Here is an 18,964-nt window from a genome sequence, read left to right as displayed (position 1 = left end):
GAGAAGATGCAATTGCTCCCAAGCCTCTGACTGTAGGGCTTCTAGACAGAGAGAACTTGGCTGTGGTCTTCCTTATCAGCTCACAGGAGCCCAGTCACTGTGTTGTATGTTTGTACTCGAACATGTTGTCCCTTCATTTTATGCTGAAATTGACAGAAATCGATATACTGTAGACAGATCCCTTCAGTTTGAAGAGTGTCTGCGGCCGGGTAGTGACCAGCTTCCTTAAGCCGACAGTGCCTTCAAGGTGGCACCACATCCAAAGCAGCTGACTTCCTTTGTTGGCTCCATCGGGAACCCTGCATGAAGTGGAAAATCTCTCATTAAGGATTCTGGGATCATCCCCAGCACAGCTGAGGACGCAGAGCACTTGACATAGGATTCACCAGGTCGTAGCTCTGAGGCGCCGGATTCCAATGATGTAGAGTATGCAGCAGAAGAGAGTGAAGATGCAGATGTACCCAAGGTACTGAATATCTGCATGAGGCTATACGTCCCTGAACCTTCAAGAACAGTCTGGCTGAAGACTGACCGAGAGATGCTACCGTGGTCCATAATCTTTCTGCTCTGACTGCAGGCAGATAAAACACATCTGTGCAGAGATGGGCTCCAATGAAAGCTCTGTTTCGAGATGGCTCTGTCTAGCATTTTGGCAGATTCAAGAGAAATCCTTGGAGCGTCAGACAAGAGCAAAGATCTTCTATTCCTTTCAAAGTCTCTTCTGTAGAAGAGGCATTTGGAAGCCAGTCATTCAGAAAAGAGAACAGATTCCAACCCTGAAGATGGGGAAGGGCAACAATGGGGGCCACTAGTAAAGACTCTTGAAACAGAACAAAGTCCAGATGGCAAGACCCAGTACTTTTGGTGACATACAGCTATAAATATGAACGTAAGAATCCAGGAGATTGATCGTTAACATGAAAGCTCCCTTCAAAACCAGTGAAATTATTGTCTGTGGGGTCTTCACTTTGAAGGGAATCATTTGCAGCCATAAATTGACTCCCCTGAGACCAATGATCATCTGGAATCTCCCTGATGGCTTGGGAACCAGAGAGACTATCAGTATTTTATGGTCCCTTGTTCCTCTCTGGGTAAATGAACTATCGCTTGCTTTTCTAAAGTGACAGACGGCTTGAAGTGTGGCAAGTCTCTTGGAACGAGAATGGGGTTATGGAGTGTATATGGTCCAATAATCTCAAGGACTATAGAAAACCTTGATTTGATATCTGGTGCTCATTGCCTCCAGAACTCAAGCATCTGAAGTTGATTTTCACAGCTCTCCCTGAAATGCTGTATCTGACCTCCAGTTGGCCTGACGGAGCCAGTTCTGGCACAGTGAGGAAAGCTATGTTTTTGCCCAAGAGGAAGATGTTCCTTCCTGTTCAAAACAACTGGAAAAACCTTTATGTAGCTTATTTGAAGGTAGAGTAAGATGTCTTGAGGATGAGTATCACAAGTTTATGAGACCTGCTTAATGTGAGGTGCTAACAACACCTATTTTGTGTGCATTTAGTATAGCACAGATTCATGGCAGGGCAACCAACAAGCAGTAATACAGACAACTCATTGGCAGTCACTCAGTCTCAGAAGGAAGGAAAGGTGCATTAAAAATCAAACTGGTGATTTGCTGGTCACACTCCTTGAAATCAGACATAAGCTCAATTTTTGGTGACATGAACACGGGTGTGCAGCCTCAAACATAAAGATGCTGAATGTCCTTATGAGCAGACTGAAAACATGCCTTTGGTCAACAATCAGGCAGGAGCGTCTTCCTGGACCGGAAATGAAAAATATTTCACCAGAATGTTGTCCAGCCCCAGAAGGAATTGTGGGAGAATTGGCAAAAAGTGTCATCATCTTGAAATAGTTTTAATATGCTCCGTAGAGGGTGCTTTTTAGTTTTCATTGCACTCAGTCTGATTCCAATGATCACTGACAATAGTCTATGAGAGGGCAAATCCACAAAAACACACTTGTGATCTTTCCAAGTTTATCCACTATGTTTACAACACACAGTTTATTTTGTCACATTGGCTTAGAGCTAGCACTGCCTCATTGTTTAAAGTGTTAGCTCCACACCTTGCTAGAAGTGTAGTCCCGCACATATGCTTGAAGTGTTAGAGCACCCTGCCCCTCTCTCCCTAAGTTCAGGTCTAGTTGTGCCCCTAACCCAAAGTACCAAAAACACATAAAACAGATGAGCCGGGCCCGTCTTCCTTCCAGAGTCCACAGTGTGCCCCAGGGCACGAATCAGTAAACGGCGTCCACCCATTATTTTTAGAGGGTGGACGCCGTCAAAACCATGCCTCTCGCAAGGACTTGTGAAGTAACAAGCTGTGCGCCTTTGTTGCCCCTACATTGCATTTGCTGTTAGGGATGAGTCTCTAGATTGCTTCCAGCAAGGACACTCAAACAAATGGTGGCCTGATGGCCTGTTAACTTTGGCTTTGTTTTGTGCCCAGCTGGAATTTAAAACAACAAAGCCCCCTCGTGGCCTATATGAAAGCAGATCATGTGCAGGACCTCCTGAATGTGTCCCAGTGCCTGAAAATTACACACGGATGAGTTCAGCATATTTTAGTGGGGCCCAACTTGTTGGCAGGGTGAACAGCTGTTCAGTGCTAAAGTGCATGTGCTCTCTATGGTAAAACATGTTAAGATTGGTCTACACCTGCTTGGCATATTTAATTTAACTATCAGACCCTTGCACAGTGGTATCTCATATGCCCAGGACCAGTAAATTAAATGCTACTGGTGGGCTTGCAGCGCTGATTTCGCCACACACCAAAGTAGCCTTTCAAACCTGTCTCAGGCCCCTGTCACTGCAAGGCCTGCGTGAGCAGTTTACTGCAGCTGTGACGTGGCACATAAAGTGGTTGCCACGTCTGTAACTCCCCTTTTACTACATATCGGTCACCCCTGAGGTAGGCCTTATCTAGCCTTATGGGCAGGGTGCGGTGTAGGTAAAAGGAAGGACATGTGCCTTAACAGTGTGGCATGTCCTGGTAGTGACAAACAGCTTATTTGGTTTCTCAATGCTGTGAGGCTGCCCTCTCATAAGGATGCATTGGGGATTCTCAGATATGTGCTTCAGTGGTAATTCCTGACATGCGAGGAGTAGCGCAATCAAGTTTGGTATGTTTGGAATAGTGGTGATAAATGCTGCGTACTGGTGTTTGCAGATTTATTTTTACTATTTTAGAAATGCCACTTGTAGAAGTGGACATTTCTGTGTGCTATGTGTCTTTGTGTCTGCCTGTTGTGTATTGACTGTCTGGCCTTGGAGTGACAGGGGCTGTGGAGGTGCAGTGGCTCCAGAGAGCCTGGGTGAGTCAGTGCTAGGCTGAATAGGCCTGATCTGCATTTGGAGTGGTGGGAGGAGGAGCACCTGCACCTGAATAGGGCTGTGCCTGCCTTCCACAATGACAGCTCCGCCCCCTGTGGTGTGTCTGGGGCAATGGCCTACAATTACAACGAGGAGTGGTGTGCACTTGACAAGTGCCCCCCAAAACTGGTATGGACTGGGTTGAGGGCCCTGTACCAGGGAAGAACAAAGACTTTGTGTTATGTAAATATTGGGGCTGTGACCCCATGGCTGTTGAGCTGTGCTTACTTGGAACTTCTGGAACTTGGGAGAGCACACTGCGTGGACTGCAGTGTGCCTGGAGGAACCACAACTTGAGAATGACCTGCTGCCCACTGGGTTGCTGAAAGGACTTCCACTCTGCTGCAGTGGCCCGGTGTGCTGGCTTACCTGTGCCCAGTTGTTGGCACCCCCAGTAATTTTCCTGTGCTGTGTGGCTTGCCCTTGGTAAATTGAAGCAGCGCATGGTGAGCACTGTGCTTTCTACCCCATGCCCCCATGCTATTTTTGGAGCTCTTTTTGCTCTGCTCCTTGACCAGCATGAGGCAGAGTGCTGCCATCGCGAATCAGAAGGAGTGGCAGTGTGGGTTGCCTGCTCAGCGCTGGGTAGCAGGAGCCGAGAGTGACATCCGTTGTCCTGAAACTGGCACCTGGTTGTGAGGGAGGACAGCCAGGAAAGAGCGCTCTGTGCAGCGGTGCAGCCAGGGCTCTGCTACGTTGCCCGTGCTGCCCAAAAGCGTGAGAAGGACGAGGATTCCCAGACCAGCTGCTAAGGAAGGCTGCCCGAAGTCAGGCAAAGTCTACGCCTCGCTCTGGGTGGGTCCCACGGCCGCCAGAGGAGTCAGGCAGACGGAGACTTTGCTCTGTAGAGAAAGGCCAGTCCTGTTTCCCCAGCGAGGGCAGTTCGGCTGCACAGAGTGAGCTGCCAGAGGCGTGGGGTGAGCAAAGAGCCTCACGGGCCCCGTGACGCCGTCCCTGAGGAGACTGGAGAGTCCCGAGGAGACTGGAGAGGCCCCTGTGAGTAGGGCCTGCGAGGAACACTGTTTGCCTGGTATTATCACAGCTGTGCCGAGGGCCCCGGGCAGCTGCGTTCCTTCTACATCACCGGGGGCATTCTCCAGTAAAGGAGACAGGGTGAGTTGCACCCCTGCCCCCCTTGTATTGCAGTGTTGGGCTCCAAGGCAGAGTGAGGCCTCGACGGGCCCCACCTCAGCATTTGGCCACAGCAGCTGCGCCACAGGTTTGTGGGCAGCTACAGTCCACTACCAGGAGCCTTTGTGAGTAGATGTTCGCCCCATGCCTAAGAGGGTCCTGATGTGCTTAGGGCCATGATGTTAGCACCCCCTACAAGTGGTTACTAAGGATGACTATGGATTACTTGCATATCTAATGCGTTAAGCCCTGAGTTGCTACAGGAGGTCTGTGGGCTAATGTGCAAGTAATGTGTACCGGGTGTATGGTGGGCATGAGGTGTTTAGGAAACGTACATTACTGCAAGTGTTTACTTTGGTGCACTGTTGCTAAATATGTGTATGCATAATGTACTATGATAAGTGCCGTTATTTGGTTTGTGCCTGATGCTTTGTGCTAAGCACTATTACCAGTAGTTACTGGTTGCCCTACCTAACTGTGAGTTAGGTGATTATGACAGTGGTCCGATTGGCCTATTGGTGTATATAATCCCTGTAAATTCATGACAAGTGCCTTGTGGCACATTGTATATATGTGATATGTTCTAATGTGTTTTATGGATAACACAAAGGCTATTTTTATATAACCTTGTGTAGAGTTTCTTTTGTGGTGTGCCTAGTGTGTCGCTGCTGTGAGTGAGTGTTGCGCAAAACACTTTACACATTGCCTCTGGGATAAGCCTGACTGCTCTGCCAAGATACCAAGGGGCTGAGCAGGGGTTACCTTCAGTGTGTAACTTCCTTGCCCTGACTAGAGTGGTGGTTTGTGCCTGACTTAGGCGCAAGCCCCAGCCAACCAGAAATCTCATTTCTAACAGCCAGCATTGTGGTCCTAACCCAAAGCTCGTGAGCCGGTCATAGCACTGTTTATCGTACCACCTGATCTCCTTCATCAACACTGATATTAAGATTTTTTTAAAGATGTTGGCGACCAGGATTAGCCGAACTCCCTCATATCTGGTATACCCAGACCTGGGTGGCTTTATGCTGGGCAGGAGCACCCTTCATTGTCTTTGAAGGGTACATCAAGTCTTCTCCCGGGGTGAAGAACTGGCTCTCCTCCTGATTGACTTTCAAATGGCCTTTGATACGGTCTCTTGGTGCTTTCAGCGGTGCTTCAGGGGGCTGGTTTCGGCCCTGTTTTCTGTAAGCTTGTGAAATTGTATACTGCGCCTTCTGCGCAGGTCTAGGTCAATGGGATTCTCTCTCCACCATTTCCGAATTGTAGGAGTATGCGTCAGGGCTGCCCCTTGGCCCTGCTGCTCTTCACTCTTGCCATAGAGCCGCTGGCCCGCCTGATACGATGCGATGCGCAGGCCCGGGGCTGGCACCAAGGGGAGATATGGCAGACCGCATTGCTCTATATGCGGACAATATCCTGCTTTTCTCAGCAGTCCTCAGACAACGGGTACCAGGCGCCTTGAGATCCTTCAGTTATACGCCGAGGCGTCAGGCCTACGGGTGAAGGCCGGCACATCTGTCCTCGTGCCAGTTACTGGTGACGCACTGGGACAAATCTGGAGCCCGGATATTTCTACTAGACAGAAGTCCTTTATGTACTTTGGGGGCCACATTTTGTGCCTTCCGGACATGGCTTGGTCTCTTTTCGTCCTCTTCAATTGACATTGGATTGAGATTTGCATAAGTGGGTCCGTCTCCCATTTAATCTGATGGAACAAATTGCTTTATTAACAATGATGTGCCTGCCCCGATACCTATATGTCCTGGCGAACTATCCCTACCCTGTTCCCCCTGTGTGATTCCGCTCCCTCACTTCGAAGATGACCTTTTTCATCTGGGTGGGTGGGCGCCACTGAGTGGCCTTTTCGTCGGCCCGGAAATCACCATTTGGCCTTGGTGCCACTGCCCTCTATGCCTGCTATCTCGCAGCTCACCTGGTCCAGGTGAATGAGTGGCTCCCGGGGGGATGGGAGGACCCTGCCTACTGTCTCCTTTATGGCCCCCCTCTGTCCTCCATGGTTCCGTCCTGCACTCGGTGACAGTGATCTATGGAGGACGGCCTTGTGCCTCACCCCCTGGATGCGCCACCTCACAGATATGACACCCCGTGGCGGGGCATCTGGCCAAACCAGGTGGCTGGCCTTGTGAGGTCCTCTCAATGGGACCACATTGGCATTACCTATTTAGGTGACATTCATAAAGGGGGGTGGGAGGGGGCTACTGATGCCCTTCCAAGAACCGCAAGAACAATATAACTTATCCTGTGTGTAATGTTTTTTGTTACTTACAGCCGCGTCATGTCCTCTTGACTCACATCCCGGCAGACGAGCAGATCCCTGAGTACAGCCCTCTTGAAGCAAAGCTTCTGACAGCCCCCCTGGACAGAGGTGCGATCTCTGTGATCTATCGATCTCTAATAATCAATACCCCGGATCTCATCCCACACCTACGCGGCAAATGGGAGGGCTGGGTGTTTGAACTAGATGACGAGGACTGGAGAAATGCTTGTCTAGCCCCATGGGAACCAGCTGTTTCCTCAAGATTGCGGATGGGTCAAGTCAACTATCTCCATGCCACATACGCGTCTGCACGGCGACTGCAGCGGATGGGTGGGAGGAGGCAAACTGTGCACGCTGCCAAGCCCCGAGTGCAGTTTTGTTCATATGGCATGGTCCTGTCCGCTCCTGACACCTTTCTGGAGTGGAGTGTAACGGGAGATTTCTCAGGTTCTAGGTCACAATACTGAGTGGGGTCCCAGGACGCATTACTGTTGTTATTGGAGGGGATTGGCCAGTCCCGTGCTGAGAGGATATTTATTGGGTGGTGCCCTTGGTGGCCAAGAAGGGCATTGCTCACTGCTGGAGGTGCCCGGAGGCCCCCCTCCCTTGAGGTATGTCAGAAGGGCGTTGATTGGTGTGCGCGCCAAGGACTACCAATTTATGAGGCCTCTAGCCGCCTTCAGAAGCACAAGAAATATGGGGGGGGTGGTGCATCCACCATGGTCTGCCTCAGTAAGATTATCATTTGGTTGAAAGATTGTGAGTATTATCGGTGTTCAAAGATTGAATCGAGTGAAAATATATTTTTGGGTTCTACTTATATGTGAATGATGCTGTTTAATACAAAATGTAATAAAATTCGGTTATAAAAAAAACAAAAATCTGATGTCACTTCTTGTGATGTCATGGATTGTGATGCCCCTTCATGTCACATACTATGTCACTTGTATACTTCCGAGCTTGGTTAGTCCCCCCACTTCTTTTATTTAGGACTGGTGCCCTGCTGTGCTCCTGGTATACCCCTGCTGTGCCCCTGGTATACCCCTGGTGTGCCCCTGGTATACCCCTGGTGTGCCCCTGGTATACCCCTGGTGTGCTCCTGGTATACCCCTGGTGTGCTCCTGGTATACCCCTGGTGTGCCTCAAGTAATAATACTACACCAAACTATGCCTTGCAATGCTGCTTGCAGAGTGATGAATGCACAAAGCTAGCAGTGAGCACAAAAAGATTGGGCATACTAATTAATATTCATGAGTTAGGTCATGTGACCGTGTGTGCAGTGTCGGAAACCCAGGGAGGTACTAATGCTCCATCCTTGACCTCCCAACAGGGCCGATTTCAAGCTCCCCGACGGGGGTTGGTCACTCTGGAATGACAAGGACCTTTGTACAGGGACTTCGGCAGGGCATAAGTCGGGGGTACCCAGGGGTGGATAGCATCCACCCACTATCCTCACAGGGCGGAGGCCGTCCTCCCTGCCAAGAAGCTAGGCCCAGCCATTCCAAGTACCACACATCAGGCGTTAGACTAACGCATTTCAGTGTGGTGATCCGCATCACCGCACTGAAATGCGAAGTCACGCATAATAGTGCCTCCACAGCGCTAAGTAAATCATGTACCAACACTGAAAAAGTAAAGCTGGTCTCCCAGTCTGGTCCAGAGTGGCAGTGCGCCATGCGTGCTGCTTCCAGCAGGCTTAGGGGCGGGTCCTACAATCTAACAGAATTCACCGACCTGTGCCGCAGCACGATTAATGACTATACGTTATGACACTGAGGCAGGAGTGGTGAGCAGGCGGCTCGTGGCTGTAGTTGGAATAAACTAGTGGCAGGCTGCAGGCAGTGGCAGTGGCAGCGCTGCTCGCACCATCACCAAGTTGTGCCGAGGTTATTTAATCAAATACAGGATGGATCCATCTGTTGGCTCCGCGAACCCCAGCACAGACCGCGGCGGCTGCTGGACTTGTTCCTCAGCCCACCATCCTCTCCTGTGTAGCTGCTGCTGAGCCACACAATCATGGGCCGCTGTTTGTTGCGGCTGGAGTCTGTGCAGCGAGGTGCGGCCCAGATGAAGAAGAGTCGCGTTGCAAAGTTAGTAAGTAGTGCCTTGTGAGGTATCTCGCTACAAAATCATGTGCTTTTACATTTTATTAATAATGCTAGCATGCCCAGTGGTGCCTGTCCGACTACCTGCGTTTTACTAGGATTCAGCAGCGATTGAGCCGGTCTGGGAAAAACTAGGCCGGTGTAAGTGAGAGATGATCGGTTGGCGTGATGGGGCTCAACAAGAGTGACCGTTCGCCCAGCATCGTGTGAACCCGTCCCTGCCTCTGACACGAACCGTCTGAACGGCTCTACGAAGCAGTGGCGTAACGAAAGTTGAAGGGGCCCCCCTGCAAGGTACACAGAGGCGCCCCCGCTCCCAATTTAATCCGGAGCTCTCTGGTGTGAGTACAGTGCTGAGGGCGGCCCCAGCAGCTGGGGCCCCCCCCGCACTGCGGGGGATGCTGGGGCCTGTGTTAAGCCCATGCTACGAAGTCCAGTTACAGTGCCAAAAACAACAGGCAGGCAGCGTAACTGGGCATATTATCAAGGTCCGGAGTTAAAATTATCGCTGCTTTAGCGGCAGAAAACTGCAGCTAAAATGGCGATAATGGGCTTGATAATATGCCGCAGAGAATTCCAATAGAAGCCCATGTTGACACCAGAACATGGGCTTCTATGGGAATTCTCAAGGGCATATTATGAAGCCCATTATCGCCGCTTTAGCGGCAATTTTCTGCCGCTAAAGTGGCGATAATTTTAACAGCCTTTCTTGATAAAATGCCCCTCTATTCTCTAAAAGTGACTTTTTTTTGCTTTAAAAAAAAAAGTTGTGTGAGGGCTCTCATCAGGAGGCCACAGCAGCGTGCACCGCACACTGCTCCTTCTATGCTGCCAATAATAGTAGCAACGGAACTGCTGACCATCGCACTTCTACAAGTGCGTCAAATCTGGGGCTGAATTGTCTCTGTGAACAAGAGTTTTCATGCAACAATAAAAATGTCAAGATCACTCATGTGAATAATGGAGTGCTTGAACAAGACCAGCGATTTGTTTACAGACAGTTACTGCTTTTATTAGGTCAGTGCCCATCCATTTCTGGTGCTTTAAAGCATTTTTAATATCTTGTTGGAGTTTCTCATTGCTCAAATGGGTGTGATTTCCGATATTTATAGGTTTTCCTTGTCTTCATTTCTTGATTTGAATGTCACTCATAGTCATTGAAGTTCACTAATAATTACAATGAAATTAGGAAAATGTCACACATAAGCAATCTGAAAGCTTGGCAGCTATGAGGGCTCCACCCAAAAATATGCCGAACTCCTCCCGGTGTAATTTCCAAACACCAGGACACATTCAGCAGCGCCTGCTCATTGTCTGCTTTCGCTCCCAGCAGCAACAGGCAGACGGGCAGGGGCCTTTGGTATTTCAGACTTCAGCTGGGCCATAGCAAAGGCTGAACTTAAGTGGCCATTTGGCCTCCCTTTATGCGAGTATCCAGGCTGGGAGCTGCCTGTAGCCTCCCATCCAGATGTAATTGCAGTGGAAGGGAAACAAAAGCGCACAGCTGGTTTGCACTTCACAGGCACAAGAGAGGCGTGATCGTACATATGAGATATGCACGCACCGTAAGAATGCCGGATGTCAGATGTGCTGCTCTGGCCCACTACAAATAACAATTTAAATCCCAGTAATTCAGACTTTGTAACCAATACAGCAGAACAACTTTACTGTCACATTCTCCTTGTTGTCAGTTTCTCTTGGGCAGAGTTTAAAAAAGAAATGTATAAGTTGAGGCCCAGATTTTGCGTCAGGGATGCGTCATTATTATGACACAACTTTAAAGCAAAATCTATTTTGGGATCGACAGTGCTACACAAAACCTGTTTATGCGGCTTTGTAAAATGTAGGCATTACCTGGGGGGTGCTTGGGCGTTCCCATGCATCCACCCACGTACTTTGATGCAAACCCATATTTACTTGTAAACATGGGTTTGCACCAAACTTGAGGCTGGCGAAACAAGGAGTAATATTTTTATTTCTCCTCATTATTTCCTCTTTGCATGTATACTTCAGCACACATGCAAAGGGAAAATGACCTAATAGGATAGTTTTGCGTAGCTTTGTAAAAAAAAAATACAATGCAGCGCTTTGCGCTGCCTTGTGTTACTGTGTGCCAGGAAGGGATTATATGGGTGGTGCATATGCATTTCCGTACAGCCATCCATGTATTTTGTGTATAAGTAATATACACAATCTTCTTAAGGCAGGGACACTTGCTTTCCCTGGGTCAGCTCTTAAATCCTAATTCCATGCCAAAAGGTCACGGTTACTCCCCATTTACATGAGGTGACATTCCAGCCAGGCCCCGCTAGTGAGCCTTAAAAAGAAGAAGTCTTTGAAAGTCAAAGTGTCTTCGTCCACAACATGTCAGTCAAAGCAAGATGCCCCCGAGGCCTGGCGGCCTGGTATTTAGTCTTACCCACTCTTGTTGGTGTGGCGGCTTGGAATGCCCTGGCACATGTCTAAGGCCCGGCGGTAAGCAGGAGTCTCGATGCTACAGTAGAGGCGCTGCTCCGCCTACAGTAAACCTCCCTGAATCTGTTGGCAGGTCATGGGTGCTCCTGGATTGTTGGGTGGTTGAATCATTGCTTTTCATCCATGGGTAATGGCTTGCTTTTCCTTCACAACTGCAGGCTGCTCCAGGGCGACAGCCCTCTCACTTCACCACCGTACCCTCCCGGAATATGGGGTCCATAACAGCGCACACAGGCAAACACCACTTCAGGTCACAGCAGTGTACAGGGCAACAACCCTCTTCTCGAAAGAGTAATCCTCCAGGGCGACAGCCCTCAATCATCACCGTGGACCCCACCTGGCATACGAGGTCATGGGCAGCACAGAGGGTTTCTGCATTCACTTTGTACAATTCAGCCACTAAATTGGCATCTCTTATTTTCTCCTATTTCACAGCAAAGGTCAATATTTGTCTTAAATTCTCGGTGCATGTGGTAAGTGTGGCTGGGCGGCAGAAGCCACATGAAGGTGGTGTCAAGTGCATCCTATATGTGGCCTAGGTTCTTGATACACATGGTGCAACATTACAGCCTATCAAATCAAACAGGAGAAAGAGTTGCCTAGGATCACACAATTTGGTTAAGCTGGGAATCTGGGATTGATGACAGGTTTTCTGCTTTCACATTGTTCATTTCAGCCATTAGATTAACATCTCTTTATTTCTCCTGTTTTACTTCAAAGGTTACTGCTATGTCTTTAACTCTTGGCAGATGAGGTTGGAGCGCGGGTGGCAGGCAGATGCTACAACTGAATTTTTCACTTTAAATAAGGACTGCCTTGCATAATCCTGCTTGCTCCTCCAGAAGTATCTAAATCCGTCACACCACAACAAAAGATGATTTCCAAACATTTGAAATGATATGTTTTATTTACCATTTCCAATTACTAAATGTTGAAGAACTGTCTTCCTTGAAACGAATACAAGTTGCTTTTGTGTAGCTCTGGAAATACAAGAGCGCTGGGTATGGCTGTGGTAAATGTTGCCAGGTTGTTTGTTACCCTGCCAGGGTTTGGGTGGTCTTGTTTTTTGCCATTCTCACACGTAACTTTTGCAGCGATGCTGCAAAGTTTGCGATGTCCTGTATTACAAGCAGTGGTCAAAGTGCATTGAAAAAGTATGGGGACTCTGATACTGCACGCAATGGGGGTGGGGTGAGTGAGCACGGGCGTGGGGTCAAAGGTGTGGCTAAAAAACGAAATATTCTGTAACTTTTTCAGTTTCTCACCTTCAGGTAACTACATATATAATAAAGCACATGAAATGAAAAATAAATGCAAGTTAGGTCAAGCAGTGGTAAATGCACGATCGTACAGTATGAAACCTCGATGAATGCACTGCAGGGGTCTGTGTCTGTAACCAGAGAGCCGCAGAATTGTAACCTGGTTGGTGCAGTGGAGGCTAGTGACTTGTGTATGTTTAGTGCTGCGAGGTCCCAGTCTGTGACAGAAAGCGCTGTGAACATGTAAGTCATTATTTTAAACTTGCATTAGACACAGTATAAGATAGGCTGCTACAAAATGCACAAAAAGGTGTAGATAAAAAAAAGTGTTTCTAAAATATAGATTTTAGTAATACTCAGACTGTACGCAGTGCAAATTATTTTTATAACTCTTTTAAAAGCACACACTTCACAGCTCGGCTGCTAACTCCCTTGCAATACCACTTCAAAAGAATAAATCTGTGTTATCACAAAGTATCAAGTGATTTCATCAATTAAAGTCAATACTGGCTTCTAAACAAGCTTTTCATTCGCACATTGACCAGTTGCGCACATTTACAATTCTTGCAGACAAGCAGGCACCCTGGCAAGAAGGCTTGTTTAGCTGACTGCCGTTCCATTGGTTTCAAACCATAAAGAATCCCTACCTTGCACTTCAGCTGGAGCATTTCAACTGTCAGATTTAACTGTCCCGGACCGTTGTCTTTTCATAAATAGTAGGGGACCGGTTTGTCTAAAATGTAAAAAGTATGGGCCTGTGTGCCCCTCAGATCCTGACCACTTTGACCACTGATTATAAGACAATAACACAGGGTAGCTTTGTTGTTATGATGCCCTGAGGTCTGAGAAACGGATTTCATTCCGAGTTATGCCATGTATGAAATGAAAAATCATGTGTGCTTACCTAGGGCTGGCTTCTGCAGGATGAGTTTACAGCGAATAGACGAGCCCACTGGCCAGTGTTCATGTAAACAAGTCGGTCAAGCAGGCCATCTCCTGGGCACCATGTTGGCCGTGTAACATGTGTAGGCTCGGCAAAGTTCTTATTAGCGAGCGTAGTCTAGACTAGATTCTGATTACTGGCGATAGTTTGTGGTATCGCCCGATGTTCCTACATCTCCCCACTTGAATAGCTTTTCTATAAAACTAGCAATATTTCCCCGCAAAGGCCAATCTTTTCCCAAAAGTGCCAGTTGGGACTGGAATCGCGAGTGTCCTTTTCTTGTGAGTTAGCCTGATCACTATTTCCTTCTTTCCGTGGACACTGGGCGCCTTACACTTATTTTCACGTGGAGCTGACGCCTCTTACTGTGAAATGTACGGTCCATTCTTGGTGTGGGCGTTCTGGTGGCGCTGGTTCCAGGGTGAGCTGTCAGGTTGTGCTGGTGAACTTGAGGGTGGTTTAGATATAGTTCTGCCAACATTAAGAACATGCCAGATGTCTGCTGCTAAATGTGGAGGTGACATTTGGTGGGGGAGGGGCAGTGTATAATGTGTAAAAACATAAATGCAGAGCCCTAAACTTTTTCTTAGGGCTCAATTGCTGAAAGCCACGGTAGCCATAACCCCTTTCTTTCATTTCTACACTTTCTTATTCTTGCTGGTTCTTTTTTCATCCAATTTTCTGCCTTCAGCATTGTTTTTTTATCTCTGTTTCTCCTTTCTACCTTTCTGTCTCTCTCTCTTGCTCTGGGTCAAGGTCTGTGGGTGAAAAATGAGCCCCAATCTCTTAGAATGAGTGCAGGTGCCCACCACAGACACATTAGGTGGTGGGCAGGGCTGACCAAGCATACTTTGTACAGGGAGCGGTCTCACTTCTGGAGAGTGCTGCACATGGAATAGGACTCCTTCTGGGGAAGGCTGGCGGCAGAGTTAGCTTGGTCAATCCTTGCTTTCCTCTCACAAAATGCCATATCGTAATATTGTGTTATGCGGCTTACAAAGGTGTGAGTCTTCTGCCTACATCAGGAGTGTTTGTGTTATTCTCGTAATGCGCTCACATGTACTCATGATAGACCCCCTAAACATGTGTGAGGTCTCCGGATCTGATGTCACTTCCTGTAAAGTTGTGGCTTGTGATGTCACTTCCTGTGATGCCATGTGCAATGAATGTCACGCACCGTGATGTCACGCGCAGTGAAGTCATCTGCATACTGTCTAGCATTGGTTAGTCCCCCACTTCTCTTGTTTAAGGATTAGTGCTTCCGCCGCGTGATTGTGCCAAAAAGGGCCGATAAGAACAGATCGTCTCCGTTGGGACCCTTGGTGTACCTGGATCTAAACCTGCCAGACTCACGTGCCTGCTGGGGTCCCACAATATTGTTTACGTGCCAGGATGTTCGACCAGGGAGGTTTTGAAGACCCCGTATAAGTAAGTGTTTATGAGGTGGGGAGGGGTGTTCTCGGACACAGAGCATGAGCACCGCCCCCACCAGCCCGTCCTGATAGGACCAGAGGGTGGGTCCGCTCACCCGGTCCATCGCCGCTGCCTGTCTCTCTAGAGACCCCTGGAGCGCGGCACTCACCTTCCGAGATGCTGAGCACGGCCGTGGCAAGGAGGAGGAGCAGGGCGACCCTCATCCTGGGGTCAGGGCAGGCGCGGCTGACGGCCCCGGGGTCCGCGTGTACCTGGTGCGTTCCTCACGCACCTGTAACGCGGGTCTGAACAGGAAGCGCTCACTCTCCAGACAGTCACACCTCACAGAGCGCCTGACTCCAGGGTGGGCGGGGCCTCTGTCCGCCCTTGGCTCTCTCCCAGTTTAGGGAGATCCTTCACGGAGTGGCACAAGCCCTGTGGGAGTAAAGCGTGCAGTGACAACAGGCCGCCCGCTCACTAACTCCCCCCGCCCGGGCTCTTACTGTAGCACAGCAGTGGTGTGGGGCGGCGTGTGCACGCGTGCACTGCAGACGGGGGCCACTGACACGTCTGCTCCCGCTGCACAGAGGCATCGGGGGACACTACACTTCCTTGCTAACAAGAATCGGAGGGGTGCGTAAGAGTGTTAATGGTGAGCAGCACACACGAGTGTGAAGGAGCTCTACAGCGTGGGACGTAGGAGGACCCCCCCAGGAGTATGTTATCAGCTCACATTCACCCACCAGGAGTATGTTATCAGCTCACATTCACCCCACCAGGAGTATGTTATTATCAGCCTCACAGTCACCCCACCAGGAGTATGTTATTATCCGCCTCACAGTCACCCCACCAGGAGTATGTTATTATCCGCCTCACATTCACCCCACCAGGAGTATGTTATTATCCGCCTCACAGTCACCCCACCAGGAGTATGTTATTATCCGCCTCACATTCACCCCACCAGGAGCATGTTATCATCAGCCTCACATTCACCCCACCAGGAGTATGTTGTTATTCACTCACATCCACCCCACCAGGAGTATGTTATTATTCACTCACATTCACCCCACCAGGAGTATGTTGTCATCAGCTTCACATTCACCCCACCAGGAGCATGTTATTATCAGCCTCACAACCACCCCACCAGGAGTATGTTGTTATCAGCCTCACATTCACCCCACGAGGAGTATGTTGTTATTCACTCACATTCAACCCACCAGGAGTATGTTGTTATCAGCTCACATCCATCTCCAGCTGCACCAAGATCAGAACCCAGTGATGACGTCCATGCGTTCCACAGACAGCCACAAGAGCATTCTATGACAGCATCACCATGGTAGACAAGAGCAATGGAACTCTGACGACAGAGCCCAGATCTACAGAGCTGTAGAGCCATGACTGCAAAATACTGGCAAACGCCAGCCTTCTGTGGGCAGCGCCCAGCCCCCGAATGGACCATTCACCCATCACTAATCCACACAGCCCAGAAAGGCCATCACTGGAGCTTCTGGAGACCAGAGGACCTCGGGCCCTGTAGACACTTGGCATGGCCGAGAGTGAGTGCAGCCCTGGGCTACTTGCATGGGCAACTGTCTCTTTCCGTTGAACTGCTCTCTCACACTGCCTGTGGCTGGCCATCCGCGAGCCATCGTATGGGATACATTTGAACATTAGGGCTCTGACCTGGCAGACTTAGGGTGGGCGTCCCCTAAACCTTTTGCCTTCCTCCTTTGTTTTTGCTGATCTCATTTTTGTGGCCGTAGGACTCTGCGCACTTTACCACTGCTAACCTGTGCTAAAGTGCATGTGCTCACTCCTTAAAACATGGTAACATTGGCTTATATCCAATTGGCATATTTAATTTACTTGGAAGTCCCTAGTAAAGTGGCACAACATATACCCAGGGTCTGTGAATTCAGTGCCACTTGTGTGCCCGCAGCATTGATTGTGCCACCCACTTAAGTAGGCCTTAAAACTTGTCTCAAGTGTGCAATTGCAACCTGAGTGTGCAGTTTTTAAAATGCCATTTTAACCTGACAAACACTCCGTGGAGTTTCATGAAAACTCTGCGATTCTGTGTAGTTCCGCGAATGGACTGAAATCATCACATCTCACTGCTCATGCTGATTTGTAGCGCCAGGAGCTTGTTCCATGCTGAAAAATCAGCGTGAACGGCACCACACTGTGCGCCAGAGGGTGCTGCTTCAGGAGTTGGTTTTGCTGCCACACAAGTAGATTTTCTACTGGAGCAGCAGCTTTTTCGCCGTGTCTCTCCTCCGTCTTCTCTCCGAGCCGAACAGGAATCAGGAAGCACACCCAGGCTTCCCTGACCAATCACAATGCTGCAATGCAGCGCTGTGATTGGTCTGAGTGTCGTGGCTTGGTGCTAAGCCAGGGAATGGGAGCCTGAGCATGTTATCCACCCAGGCTTTAGTGCAGTCTAGGTTGAGAACATGCAAAGTGCGCATGACAGTTTGGCCTGCCTAAAAGGGCCGGCCAAAGACTCATGTGCAATTAGGAGTGGGCAAACCACACCTTCCCTGCTCCTCTGTTATCGGAGCAGCCCACCCGCCATGCAGAAGGAAACATAAAATGATGATAACCTCGAGTTATTATCATTTTATGTTTCTTTTATTTCACGGTTGCAGAGCAGTGGGGTGACGCTCCTCCACCTTAGCGGAAGAGCTGCCACTGTCCCTGTAGCTGACCCGTGGTCCATTGCAGTTAACCTGAACTTATGACTTTGTTCCTGGGCTGGCATGACCAGGTATCCACCTTGGCGCTTATGCTTTTAACGCTATTTTCACTGAAAACCTCAAACCTGCATGTCTCCGGTTCTACTGCTTGGATGTTTGTCTTTTGGGTCTTGTTTTATTTATTAAAGAAAAATCGATTTTTCTAAATTGGGTGTGGGTTCCTTTTGTGGTGTGTTTTCTCTGTGTTACTGTTTGAAGTGTTGCACAAATACTTTACACGTTGCCTCTAAGTTCAGCCTGTACCAAGCTACCAAGGGCTGGGCACAGATTAATTTAGGGTTTGCTTGTGACTTCACCCTGACAAGAATACTGGTTTGTGCTTGCGTAGGGGTTTATCCCGCTCAGCAAGCAATCCAACTTCTTACAGAGGGATAGAGAAGAAATGACAGTCCAGCTCACGTCCTCCCAGACCGGTATGTAATAGAGCAAACATTGTCCAATACTGAGAAAAGGTTCCTAAAAGACCAAACTCAGGTCTCAGGATCTTATCAGATCCACCTAGAGCATCATTCTTAGGATGCACAGGCCCTCACCCACCAAGGGTTCCACCTTATTGTTTTTATCCTAAACAAGAATATCTATTCATAATAACAATAATTTAGATAGCCTCAGTTACATATTATCCAGTTATCTTTCTTTTCGATCTACTATCACTCTGCCCATAGAGTACTTAGGGGTATACATCAGGTGGCTGAATGTTTTCATATGCATAGACGGAGAAAAGATCTCTGGCAAAGAGCTCCTTCGCAGGGCCCGTTAGACATTGCAGTGCCAGCCCAGCAAGGAGCACGGCCCGATGATGAAGCGCCACCCTGGTGAGTGGGAGCCTGTGCGTCTGAAGAAGGATGCTGTAGGATATGTTTTAAGTTCCTGAGCCCTCCAGAGGGACTAGAACTAGGCCCTCAGGCCTCAGGTATCTGGCACTAACCATGGGCTAGGTTGTATGATGCCCACCACAGATAAGTGATACCTCCAGGAGGTGGGGGCATGTCCACTGCCCTTTACTCCAGAATGGTGTGACAGGCTGGTGTGTTAATGTCACTATGATGTCTCTGCTCCTCTATGGCAAAGAAAAGGACTGTGTGCCAGGAAGTGTTGGGGAAGGGGCTATGGTGAGGCCACTTAAAGGCGAAGGATGGAGGTGAGGATAAGATCACAGAGATCAGCTACATGGTGCATCCAAGGCCTCGACGTTAGGGACCCCTCGAGGTCTGGACC

The 18,964-nt window shown here is 49.0% G+C and overlaps 1 long non-coding RNA gene across 1 annotated transcript in view; it reads right to left on the bottom strand.

The window, feature by feature from the left end:
- The window catches only part of LOC146822175 (uncharacterized), a 28,031-nt gene extending 12,704 nt beyond the window's left edge, over window positions 1-15,327 (bottom strand). The window contains exon 1 of the long non-coding RNA XR_014963243.1: window positions 15,160-15,327. This is a non-coding gene — a long non-coding RNA (uncharacterized LOC146822175). The remainder of the gene's footprint in view (window positions 1-15,159) is intronic.
- Between the last annotated feature and the right edge of the window lie 3,637 nt (window positions 15,328-18,964).

The sequence above is a fragment of the Triturus cristatus genome, chromosome 6 (assembly GCF_964204655.1).
Source record: "Triturus cristatus chromosome 6, aTriCri1.1, whole genome shotgun sequence".
Taxonomy (NCBI): domain Eukaryota; kingdom Metazoa; phylum Chordata; class Amphibia; order Caudata; family Salamandridae; genus Triturus; species Triturus cristatus.
The sequence above is the reverse complement of the archived record's forward strand: the minus strand, read 5'-3'. Positions and strand labels throughout refer to the sequence as shown.